The sequence below is a fragment of the Amblyomma americanum genome, chromosome 8, assembly GCF_052857255.1.
Source record: "Amblyomma americanum isolate KBUSLIRL-KWMA chromosome 8, ASM5285725v1, whole genome shotgun sequence".
Lineage (NCBI taxonomy): Eukaryota > Metazoa > Arthropoda > Arachnida > Ixodida > Ixodidae > Amblyomma > Amblyomma americanum.
Window position 1 is genome coordinate 99,717,655 of NC_135504.1, and position 13,772 is coordinate 99,731,426.

The following is a 13,772-nucleotide window of genomic DNA, read 5'->3' on the forward strand; positions in this document are numbered from 1 at the left end:
CATCGTTTCTCTTCTTGACCTGCCGTTCATCTCATTCGATACGGATTCAGCGACCGCTCTCAACATTTCTGCTGGGAAACCTGCATCCGACAGGCGTTTGGCTTGCGTAGTGACACTGGTTGACACGCTGTGGCAGCAACTTTTTTTCACAGCGTTCTGGAAACAAGCCTTAGCAATACCTCTATTGACTAGTTTTGAATGGTTAGAGTCAAAGGGTAAGAGCCCTTTTTGTACTTGTTACTAACCTTTTCTGAAGAAGACCATGTGTGCTGGATGTACTCACCTAGAACAAAAAAAGCTGTGCAAAAAAGCACGCAGAAAACTGGGATCACGCGTGGCTGCTGAGCGATATATGGCGACTATGTCGACGCGTCCGAAGGCTGCTGCTAAAGTGTCCACGTGATCATTGCCTTTACTTTGTCTATACAAACAATTGACGCGTGCGTGCTCACTGTTTCTAACAAGGAAATGATAGAGAGCCCGAACTACGTAATCTAGAAATCTAACCTCTAGAAACGTTGTTCAATCTAACAGCATCGATTTGTTTTTCATATGTTTTCCCCTCGTACGAATTACTGTTTCTCCTCTATTAAAATCAAATATGTCTGTATGCTAACTTCTCACATATTTTGTAAGAAATGACTATTAAAACTCGCAGCCAGAAGTGTATTGACCGCATTTCAGACAAAAATCTTTCATGAAAGAGTCAGAAAACGAACAAGCTTGAAAATGACCCCCATAATACTAGTTTTCAAAATTTTTGTGGATAAATCCACATTGAAAAGTTATATTGGGTACTGTCTGCACCATGTCGTGTACAGTAGGCGATAATCTCGAGATGACGTGAATCACAGACGTGGCTGTGCTGGTGCTTGGGAGGACGATAGTAGTGAGCATTAAAGCCGTTCTTTGTCGCTTTCTGCAGCACTGTCTCTTCGATCGTCAACTCTCATGCGGCCATCTTCTACGTCGACGTAGTGTCACCATACGTCACGATGACCGAACGGACAACCGTCACCGTGACGCGCCTCTTAGGTGAATGTCATGTTGTCTGCTGCTTTATTTGCGTGGCACGAAATAATGGCATGCTGTTCAATAAGCACAAAAAACGGCTGCCAGGTAAAGCGACTTTCTGGTTGCGCTCCTGTGGCAATATTTCTAATGAAGAGTCCTTAGTCGGGCTGGTTGCTGCATGTTGATGGAAATGGCCGAACACCGCTAACAGACAGAACGGAAGAGAACAATACAGAGACATGCGCCGCTGTGTCTGTGTTCTCTTCCGCCCTGTTTATTAGCGCGGTGCAGTCGTCTCCATAAACGTCCCAACTTGTTATCCGAGAATGCAGTGATATTTGCTGCACGGTAATCGACGTTGCTTATATTTTTGTGTAACACGTACTCTAAACAAGAACACGCATTTGTGGCAGTGAAAAGGAAAGAGCTGTCTTCTAGTGCATTCCGGTTATAAAGGGAAGTGTGTTAGCGGACCGCTTACTACCTTTTAACTACTCTCTGTTTAAAGTGTACACCTTTGCCAAAAGTAACCGGACTAAATAGTTTGCCTTTTACTGCTACAGTGAAGGCTTTACGCTTCCCTGAATACCAAAATTTCTCGGAACGCGAGCAGAAGGGTGGTCCTTACCTTACATTGATTTAGAGCTGCAGGGTATGCAGAATTTGTCCACTATACAAGAAAGAAGGAAGCCATGCTGTCTGGTCACTTTAGCCTTTCGAGTGTCCTGAAGATCAGAAATGTGTTGCCAGTTGTAAATTTTTCTAGGTTGTCTTTTATAATCACCTTCCTTGAGATGTTGACGAAGCATACCGGCGAATAACAACGACCTAACTCGTATACCTAAACAGGCTTATTTAGACACTGTAGCTGGTGAGTGAGACCCGCTTCACATGTATGCGAGTTTCGCCTGGGACGCTGCGAATTCTGTCGGTCTGCAACTAGGGGGAGCTGTCGGCCTAGCCGTAGACGGCTTTCGATCGAGTTCCGTCCGGTTGGAATCCACTCGCAGCGTCGGTGTGGTCGCTTTGCGACTGACCAATGGAGAGCGCCGAGATGACGTGCGAATTGGGGTCACGTGGAAGCTGTTGTCGCGAAAGAAGCAAAACTTTTTACTCCAGTCAAAACATACGAAATATTGCCTCGCATCCAAAAGTACTCTGGTCATATAACATCAACACATTCCGTGTAGCGTTTCTGTCGCCTTTAATCATGGGTTGCCTATGCGAACTTCAAGCAACCTTGCGTGTCGCTCGGAACGAATTCGCTGGGTACGCGTTGCATGTGAAAGCGCTGACCGAAAATCGCACTGCGGCGTCACCGACTAGGCCGACCATTTTAGTTCTTGCCGCAGCATATGAAACGGGTCTAAGGCGTGATCCGCAGCTGTAATAGCCAGCGTAGCCCAACATTAAAATCTAGGTATCTTACAGGACAACCAAAATGAAGCGGCAGCTTGTTGTAGGTTAGTATTTCATGATAGCTTCATGTAACGTTAGCTACTTTCTATCCCTCAAATCTTTGTTAATTGAAAAAAAAACTGCAAGTTTGAAATTAGTCAACTATGAGGTGCGAAGTAACGAGAAGAACACATGCGACAGAAGAGGATTAACGCTTGCAAATTATTTTCAGCGGTAGCAAGCGGCATCATAATGACTCTCTTTGCCATCGCAGTACCATATATGGGAACGGCTGCTAGGGTACGTACTGACTTGTGTAACCTATTTGCAGTTTATTTTTTAATTAAAAGTGTGTTATAGAATCTGATGTGGGTGACTAACAGGAGGCCACGTCGCCATGCTGCAAAACGTACGAAGGTGTTAAACATGGCAGCGGACAACAAAACGTTTAGAGTTACAGATTCTATCCAAGATCTACCTCAGTCCTATGATGTCCTTATAATGTTAGCTGTGCAACCATAGACACAGGGAAAATGTCTTTTTTTTTTACGTGCAAGCCATTTCTAGCAATACGTTGAGGAGCGGCACCACTGATTGCTTGAGACCGTAGCTGCCGCGATGCAATGATCCAAGCCACGAAAACTGCCGTGAAAAGGTTGAGAGAGCTGCGCTAAAATCTGGCTTATGAGGCGCAGAAGCTCTTTTGCAACAGGAGAGGGTAATAACAGCCTGCACCACTTTTATGCAACACGTACCCGAGATTTTCCTGTGAAGTCTACACTTAAACCCTCGCTCATTAAGGAATTGCCTCTATAAGAACATCACGTATAATACTCTCGTAGCAGTGTGCTGCTTTTAGCATGCTGCCAGTGCAGGAAATGCTTCATGGTTATTTGTTGAGCTGCATCTTTATTGTTTTTAATCACAGCTACCTTGGAATCCTAAGACTGATATGAAACACTTCACTGATGTGATGTTGGGCATGCAGCTCTGCCGAAAAGAGACACTTTATAACTACCGCGCGCAAAAGTATAAATATACTAACATAATAATCAAACTTAATAGGTTACTAACGTAAGGCGCGGAGAGGTAGGGGAATCCACCTCTGCAAAGCAGTTATGCGGCCAAGGGGGCACGGATGTGTGTATATATATATATATATATATATCGGCTGCGGGTGTGGGCGGCGGGGGACAACACGTTTTTTTCTTTTTTATTTGTTCCCCTTTTTTCTCTTTCTATCTGTATCTTTTCTAGTATTCTTTGCCTCCGTTTGTTTCTTTTGTTCATGTGTCGTACATGTGTGCCAGTGCCAACTCCTTAAGAAGAGGAAGAAGACCCCTGTAACCTCAGTCTTGAGAAAGGACAGGCTCTGTCCGAAACGTCGACTCAAAATAAATCTATGACTAAATGAAGCGTTTTCAACTTTGCATTATATATATATATAATATATATATATATATATAAATATATATATATCCACGCTAAAGCAGCGAAGGAGCGAGACCAGTGAGCACCGCGCCACTGGCGAGGCAGAGATTGTCGCATAGCACATGCGTCATGGGTTGACGTGATTTGATTGATGTTGTTTTGTGTCCTCCAGCAGACGCGTGGTTTTCGAATGGAGGGATAAATTTCCCGAATTAGTTGAGCAGCAGTGGCGAGGGCAGTCGCGGTTTTGAAATTTTAAGATTTTTAAGAACAAGCATTGCTATTACTAACAGTCAGCTACCCATCTCTAATTGCATTCAGGCATCTGTTGATATTAGTTCAAAAGTTAACTATTAACATTCAGTCAATTGTTTTAGTAGTTGACATAATTAGCCCGCTTTCTGACTTCCACCAATACTGGTATTACTATGCCGATAAAAAATGTCTGTTAATTTGGAAAACCCTACTTTTGTAAATTTGTGGCGGCCCTTCCCTAAAACACCCGGAATTTATGAAGGGTGTTTCACCCAAGACTCTACACGATTTTTAAAAATAGGCCTTTTGAGCTAGAAGCGCGTTTTTTTTTTTGCATAGCATTGCCAGCGGTGCAACACTTCAGAATCAACTAAGGCGTGCTAACTAGCGTCTAGTTAACTTTTTAACTGTTGCTGTTAGGCTGCTTAATTATCATTTTAGCCCACAATAAGTAATATGCATATTGGTTCTTAGAATTTAGAAAACTCGGTTACCGTCGACGCTGTGGACTAACAAATTTTGCGTACTTCGCGCCACAATACATGCGCTTTAGAGAATTTTCCAGGCAAAGAAGCTTCACCAGTGCACATAACTCGTCGAAATAGCCAAAATTTGTTGGGCCACAGCGCCGAGGGTCACCGCGTTTTCAAGAGTATAGAAACTGATATGGATATTACAGTGGGCTACACGCCTCTTAATAATTAAGGAGCATAACAGTAATAGCTGAAAAGTTAACTGTTCAATATTAGTTAACCAGCCTTCTAGTTGGCACCTCTTAGCTGTATCCTGATGTAATACGCTGCTGACAATGCGATGCCGAAAAAAGCGCTCTTTTAACTCCCTCGTTGTCTCTCATAGCCAGAGTTGCTTCGGAACGTTAAGCTCCCATAAACCATCAAAAATCTTATTTTTAAAAATCGGCTAATGTCTTCGGTTAAACACCTTGTATAACAGTTAGGATGAGCATCGGAAGTATGGCTCTGCGTTTCTTTGTTTGTATGTTGGACGTGCGCGCTGCCGTAATTGCCGCCGAAGGAAAGAAAAAATCTCATGAGGAAGCGCGCACTAGGGAAAAAAATGTATCAAAGTGAAAAACTAAGGATAGAATGAATTCTTCGTGACATCCTTGGAAAACATTTGCCCTTGTTATTCGAGTAGTAATAGTAGAAACATTTATTGGCAATTCAAATTAAAAGCGAATTCGACTCTTCCTTGGCTTTGAGAATAGATTTAAGCATGAACTTTTTCAGTACCAGATAGCAATATGGTCATGTAGTAGAGGTCTTGCCAAGAAAAGCTACATCACAAATCACTTCCGGCGGTGATTCGCTTAAGCGCCGAACGATCCAGAGCCACACTTGCCCTCGACCACTCTCTTTCCGCCGTCGTTATTTTTCTATGTACGCCCCACAGTGCGCGGTGGTGGTGGTGTGAATGTACAGGCGGTATTAAAGTTCCTTGTCGGTCAATCCTCTGCCTGAGTCACTGATTTAAGTGAATGTGTCCCTACCGCAGTTCCACCAGGCCAATGTACTCCAAAAAACTTCAAGAGTGATTGTGACACTGATCTCATCTGAGTTCGGGAGCCCTCATGGTACTCAATGACAGCCATTACGTTTGTCACTACACAACCGAGGTGGGGGGGTGAGCGGTCGGAATAAGTTCTCTGTTCAGTCACTTCCATGTCAATGGGTGGAATCGCTGTAGCGTACATTGTTGCATGAATGCTGGTCCTGCGTCTTGCATTAAGAGTGGTCGAGTGGACGCTCCATATCGCAGGAGGTTAAGCGAGAATCGTTCACCGGAAAGATACTTACTAGCGTGCAGGTACCAGAAAAATATCAAGTATTAAAACAGCCTAGTATTTCTCGGGCACCTTCTTGCATTAGTCTCTTGGAGAAAGATCCACAATTAAAACACTGTTGCAGCCTTTACGTCGAGCACAGCGACAGCGGGAAGAAGTACCAAGTTAATAGCGCACTTCATACCGGTACTTCACATAACGTAAAATAAGCTGAGAACCGGGGAAAGTTTGTGCCCACTAGAAAACCAGCGAGTACCCAGCAGCACCCGGGTTCGAGCCCTCCACCTCCCGCATGCAAGGCGGATACTCGAATCATAGGGTGCTACGAGACTTTTGGTGACATTTGTTTGTGGACATTTTCTCCTACTTGAAAAATGGGCTAGTTTTTTGCGAGGATGTTTTTTTTTCGGATACATTTCACTCGGGAAAGTTTTTTTCTGGAATCCGACTGAGATATACAGGGCGTTTCACCTAAGATTTTACCCAATTTAAAAAAAAAAAGGCTTTTTATTTATAACATCACTTTTTTGTATACCATGGTAAGCGGTTTAGTGCATCAGAATACAGCTAAGACCTGCTAACTAGCAGGCTAGTTAATTTATGTTGAATGGTTAACCTTTAACTCTCTCTCTTAGGCTCCTTAATTATTTTGAGTTGTGTAGCCCACCGTAAGTAATATTCATCTCAGTTTTTAGAATTTCTAAAACGTGGTTCCTCTGGGCGCTGTGGCCCAGCAAATTCTGGCTACATAGCTCCAAAATGCATGCGCTTTCTAGAAGCATGTAGGCGAAGCAACCTCTCGAGTGCACTAACTCGTCGATATAGCCAAAATTTGTTCGACCACAGCACCATAGCTGCTCGCCTTTTCGATATTCTAAAAAGTGATATTAATGTTACTTACTGTGGACTACACACATCTATATAATTAAGGAGCCTAACCGTAAGAGTTAAGAAGTTAATTATTCACAATTAGTTAAGCAGTCTACTAGTTAGCACGTCATAGCTGTTTTCTTATTTACTTCAGCACTGATAATTCAGTCGCAAAACCAGCGCTCTTTTAACTAAACAAGCCTATCTTTAAAAACTCTGTAAATTCTGAGGTTGAAACACCTTGTATACGCCTACGATATTGTCGCGTGAAGAGGTAGTGATGAGCACGCAGACTGTGAACAATAACGGCATTTCTTCTCAAGGCTATGTACTGTTCCTTCGCAGCTGTTTCTGTCACTCTACTCGTCGGCCTCAGGTCCGTTTATCGGTCTCATCCTCCTTGGTGTCTCATCCCCGTGGGTCAATGCAAAGGTTTGATTTGCTAAATCATTTTCTTTATAATACTTGCGCACGCACCCGGCCTGCCAAGGCTGTGCTATCATTCTAGATTTTTTGGAGGCCCTCTGTCGATAGGTTGGCATCAATGGGGCTTCCTCGGGCAAGGCGCTGATGCGTCCAGGTTTTCCGGGAGGGTGTAAATCTAGGAATATTTGTGCCGGACAGACATGGGGGGGGGGGGGGAAGGCGCTGAAGGTAATCATGTTTTGTTATTCTGTGTGACGTTCAGTCCGTAAGAACTCTTGAGAACCTGGATTTCATATGAGCTTAAGACTGTGTCGGCCTGTTTAAACTGAGTTTGCGTCCGTGCGAGTAGAGCCCGTTTGTAGTGGTTGCTGAAATAACTGCAAAATAACGATGGGTGTGCCAAAATTTGGAAATTTCGAATACCGAAACGAATATCCTCGTATTCGATTATTAGAACGAATAAATAGTGTACGCTCATATTAGTTGAAAAAAATAGAATATGCCGCCAATTTTTTCAATACTCTTCGAATAAATGGCGCGAAGTTCAAATAAGGCCTGCTGTAATTTTCTTCTGTGATTACTCCAAAGACAAGGACCATACACACCGTGTTACCGTGCTGCCGCGAACGGTATGCGCGGGACGGGGGGTTCAGCGCCACGGTGCGGTTCATTCTCGGGGCGGTTTTCGTAATCCTCATATATGGCCTCAGAGATTAGACGACGCGGCAACGCGGAGGCAGGTTCAGCGAAGCAGGCCTTTATCCCGGACCTCGGAGGTCATGGCTCACGCGTAAGCTCTCGCTCGTCTCATGCACGGAGATGTGGCGCTAGTTTATCATCTTCCCTCATAAAGAGCAAAATGCACTTTTTCTATAAGAATAGCGTGACAATGATAAAGTTAATGCACTTATTTCATGTTGCGACCCTCCAAATGGAGATCAGTGTTGCGTCTTTTAACATATACAGCTATAACTGCGAAAGCAGTCCTTCGCTATCCCTTACGATTGCTCATTGAATATTCGCACAACTAGCGAATTACCCTCAAAATATTCTACTCGTATATTTTTAATTTGTTTTAATTGGTTTTTAGGGAAAGGAAATAGCGCAGTATCTGTATCATATATCGTTGGACACCTGAACCCCACCGTAAGGCAAGGGATAAAGGAGAAAGCGAAAGAAGGAAGAGAGAGGTGCCGTAGTGGAGGGCTCCGGAATAATTTCGACCACCTCGGGATCTTTAACGTGCACTGACATCGCACAGCACACGGGCGCCTTAGCGTTTTTCCTCCATAAAAACGCAGCCGCCACGGCCTGGTTCGAACCCGGGAATTCCGCACCAGTAGTCGAGCGCCCTAACCACTGAGCCACCGCGGCGGGTATTCTACTCCTATTCGATTCGCTTTTCAGCAGGACTTTTCGCATTCGATTCGGTTAGGAAAAAGTGCTATTCGCCCACCCCTACAATACGTAAGTCCACATAATCATAACTAGCCTAAGATTAATCCTCCTATGCCTCAGCTGCCCCAGCCCTATCCCCGTGAACTTCTTTATGTCCTATGCCCACCTCACTATCTTTAGGAGAGTTAACTGCTGGGCTAGTTGGTGTTGCATACTGAAAGAAAGATTTTGCGCCTAACACACACCACACACAGAAAGAAGACGACACCACGGGCGCACACTTCAACTGTTTATTGAGGGTGAAGCACTCGACATATATAGGCCACGAAACAAAACACCTATCTGCCTTCCGTCGCTAAATAATAGTGAGTGGCATCTAACTAGGCGTAAAATGTTTGCAGTCTCAGAACTCTAAGCGCTTTGTAGTCCTTTTGGAGCAAAAGTTGGTCCTCTCGGAGAACTTCGTCGCCGCAACGCACTCTTTCTCGAGACTAATTAGATGTTAGTACTTTCATTCATGTCGATTGTCATACAGCATGAAACAGGCCTACCAAAGCCTCAAAGGGCTTGAGTGGCAGCGCCTGGCAGACAGCGAACATCGGCAAAGAGATAGAGTTTGCGATGAACTTGACAACTAAAAAAAACTTAAAACAATACAGAGAGACAAACATAGAGACATAACTTATTACATCATCAAGAGGGATGAAAGAAGTTTGATAATAAGACAGTAACATTAGATGAAATGATTATTGGGCAAGAAGCAACGAAGAGACATGCCGCAAAGTTTTTCAGGTTATATTTATTTTTCATGCAGAATACACTAGGCAGCTAAATATTGAAACAGGCAGGTGCGTATTATTGACGTCTGCGCTTTCCGTACCGGTTTGAGGAATGAAGAGAGGCGAACTGATGGTATTCACACGGCTCACACCAGTCATCCCGAGGGCTCAACTGTTTGTTCGGAGGTAGGGACGCAGGAGTGCAACCTTCCACCCTATGAGAGCAACAGTTGAAAGAAGAAAAAAATTGCGCGCCGGAGGTGGGATCGAAACCTCAGGGTCCTAGGTTGGAAGTAGGGCGTGCTATATACTACACAACCGCTGAAACTGCTTCAGCCATCCTTATACATGGGTTGTATCCAAACGTAGTACAGAGTAGATAAAAAGACCACTCACGATTTATATAACGTATTGCTTTTATTCACGAAATGTGTGGCCGTTTTATTGTTATACACTCCAGCAGAAAGGTTTTTGCTAAGTCTTAAAGCACAAACGACGCGCGTATAACGTCGTTCTTTGCACAAGGATAATTGAGGCATGTGTGTATTGACACGCAGTGCTTCGCGGCCGGCTGTGCAGTAACCGTGGCAAACTTCACTCGCTGCCTTTCGGCGGCGTATCAACGCGATTTTTCTTCCTTGCTGCTTCCTCCGCGGGTGTGTGGGGTCTTTCCGATTAAGCCAGCGGTATAATTACTGCACTTGTTTAGCACGGCGCAGTCGAGTACATGCGCCACGACGACGACCGTCCGTGTGCTGCCCAACAGATATGTAACCGTATACTTGCTGCAAAGTAAACAAAATGAAATGGCGTATTCTTTTTGCGCATTACTCAGCTCATGCTCATACATGCTTCGAAAGGCGTAGTGTGCATACCGCCGCATTCTCGTCTGCCGACAACTCCGATGCCACAAAGCCTTTCTTGAAGCAGTAGTCTTGGCCTCCGCACGGATAGCGATGGTGTTTTCGTGTATGAACAACCTCAACTCATTATTTTTTTATTTGTTGCGCACTTTTGTGGACTTCGATTGCAGGTCACAATTTGAGGATGATGATGATGATGATGCTAGTGATTTTTATGGCACAAGGGCATCTAAGGCCAAAGAGGGTCATGGCAGAAGGTATATTCGTTTGCTCAAGGTGGGGTCAATGACCCATTTCCCAAGCATTTCACCCTAAATAAGCCGAGCACCGGGCCAGGGGGAAGCTAGTACCCAATTTATCACCGTTGGGTACCCGGCGGCACTCAGGATCGAACCCCGCACCTCCCATATGCGAGGCGGATGCCAAACCACTAGGCCACCGCTGTGGTAAAAGGTCACAATTTATTGAGCAGCAGGAGCAGCAGCTATAAAATGTTAATTTTACAATGTCGATTTCCTGTCCGTTTGGTCCTCTGTCAGTGGTCACTCAGATATACTCTCGGCTTTCAAGCCTCTGAGCAAACCCGCCATTGGGTGTCGACGAGCGGACCTCACCATTCGCTGCCTTTGCCTGCGGTATGCTGCCAATGGTGAGGTCCACTCGCCAAACGCCCAATTGCCGGGTCGCATCTCACAGGCGCTTGACAGCCGTGGGTACATCTTAGTGACCAGTAACAGCGGAGCAAATGGACACGAAATGGACAATAGATGATAGACAGCTTTTAGAATCAGACCCCAAATATAAAAGATAGTGGCTTACAGCGGACATTACGGCGGGGATTGAAAATGTTCATCCCACCATTCGTACAGCCGCCGCGGGGGCTGAGTGGTTATGGTGCTCGGCTGCTGACCCGGAAAACGGTGGTTCTATCTTGGTCGCGGCGGTCGCAATTCGGTGGAGGCGAAATGCTAGAAACCTGTTCACTGTGCGATCTCAGTGTCAGGCAAAGAACTGCAGGTTCTCGAAATTATCCAGAGCCCTCCTCTACGTCGTCCCTCATAGCCTGAGCCGCTTTAGGAAGCTAAAACCCCATAAACCAAACCCAAACCCAAGGTTCGTACCCTTGCCTGAACGTTTAGTCCTTGAAGTCTGCACCGGGCGGTTTTGTCCCGCAGTAAGTTTTTCCACTGGCCAAGCTTCGTTTCCGGCAAATAACGGTCGTAGTTGCTCAGCAAACGACGGAACCCCACTTAGAGGGTATACCTTTGCCGCGTCTGCAACTCATTTGTGTGCAGGGCGCTGCGTGGGCTGGCCTGTTGGTCTGCGCACTCCAGCTGTGGCACGCGGTGGGCAGGGGGCTTTCGGCAGTTCCCCCACCACCTGTGGTTACCGGAACGCTGGAGAGATGTCCGCCGCAGATCAACGGCACTGGTGCAGTAGCCGGTGCTACTACATATCCAATCGACCCGCTACTCAGTGGCAGGTAAGATTTTCTTGGGGCTAGAGGTGTAGCACGTGCTCCTTACGCAAGTATGGGAAACAGACCATAGGTTGCTGATCTTCAATTTCCCGCCTTTTGAAGGATCTTATTGTAGTGAGAGATGCTTGTTCTCTAAAAGTTAAAAACTGATCCTAAGTCACTTGGTCAAGAAGATGCGCCGGTTACCGGCATGCTGTGGACCCCCTATACTGAAGCTTTAGTTGAAGAAAGCGTTTGCTTCTAAGTTCCTAATCTTCCCCTCTTTGTTAGAGCAATAACAGGTATTATGGGTGTGCCATGAGCCCATGCCTTGCCCCATATCACCGATGCATTATTCGTTACATCCACCAAAACCTTGGGGCCTTTTTAACCACAATATTTAAGGAGAAAATGTGATGACATTTGGAAGTTAGATCACAAAAGCCATCGGACAAAAGGCTCACTCTTTGCTAGACAACACGGTGTGCAAATACACCAGGAACATAATTTATGAAAACAGTACTTGCATGGCTGTCACGCCGGAGATAAAGGTCATGATAGGACATCAATGCAGAGTGAAGTTGGTGTGCTTAGCACTGTGATAAGCTAGCATGTAACAACGTTTGAAACAAAACGGTGAATGCAGTTCAATACTGTGCAAGGACCTAGGAGGTATCCCGGTCTTTAGACCGGCAGATGTTTGCAAGCCTTCCGCTGTCGACATACGCGTAACGCCGGCAGCGAAGTTTTATCCTCTCGCCGATGGATGGCGCTGCTTTGCTTCCGACGCAGGGAAAAGACCTCTAAAGAGAGAACTGAAACACGGAATTCGACTGGAACAATTTTTGTGTTACGATAGTGTAGTGAAGCCTCCATCTCAAAGAATCAAAGTATGCGGATTGCGAAAGCATGGTGAAGCTATAAGAAACAACACTTGCTACCGTGGAGAGGCTCAAGACGGGGATTTCATGTATGTGTAGGATGGAGGGCAAGAATGCGAAACTCCTATCGCGAGTCGAGATGCTAGAAACGCTCCTTGGGTTGGAAAAGCCGAGAACCGAAAATTGAATAAACGAAGAAGCAGGGGAAAAGAAGATTGCCGCGACTGGTGAACCTTCTTCCCTGTGTCTAGTGGGACCCGCCAGTAGCCCGAGTTCAGGTATCAGCCATGGAAATCTCCAGCTGGCTTGACGCACTGGTGACAGGTTCTTCAGTATCAACCGAAGAGGGGCTGTCACGGCTCAAAAGAGGTGCTCGGAACATTTAATGGTTTCCCAGAACCACCGCCAGATGTCACGTGAGGGCGACAAATATATTAAATAATATACGAGGAGAGCGGCGTAGAATTCAATTCAAATTGTTTATTAGGAGCCCACAGATTACTCAGCAGTCCGCCGGCGGTGGTAGCAACAAGCGTGCTCGGCCACGCTCGATTTAAAGCTGGCTAGGAACCTGCGCGATAAGTCATTAAAAGAGACAACAATCCGGGAGAGTGTGGAAGCAGTTACGCGTGTCTGCGATCATTCGCGATAAAAGTGGTTCGGTTTATGGTTTATGGGGCATAACGTCTCAAGGCGGCTAAGGTTTGAGCGGCGCCGTACTGGAGGACTCCGGTAATTTCGACCACCTGGGGTTTTTTAACGTGCACTGACACACGGGTCCCGATAAATGTGGTCGCGTCTCGCGTCGCAAACTAAATGATAAAGCCGAGTGCTGACACTTTTATCTTGAAAAACGAACAAACGCAGAGCTGTTTGGACCCATAGCCATTATGTCTAGTAGAAGGTCTAAATGCAAAATAAGCAAATCAGAAATGTCATGCCGCAAAACAGTTTGTTAAAAAGCACTTTTATCATAACAGTGCTTATTATCTAGATGCAAATTACAACAAATGAAAATGAGAAATTTAGCAAACGAAATAGCAAAACTATTCGTGGGCTGCATGAATCCCAAAAGGTTAACTCAAAGCAGAGATGGAGTATCAAGAATAAACCTCATATATGGTTGTTTGTAGGGGGAGCTACACTGGGCTATCAGTCGAGAATTTTTCGATACATGGGAGAGGAAAGTTGTGC

General features: G+C 45.3%; 1 pseudogene; it reads left to right on the forward strand.

Annotated features, from left to right (window-relative positions):
- Positions 1-13,772, forward strand: part of LOC144102642 (putative sodium-dependent multivitamin transporter) — a 68,680-nt pseudogene that overhangs the window by 45,746 nt on the left and 9,162 nt on the right.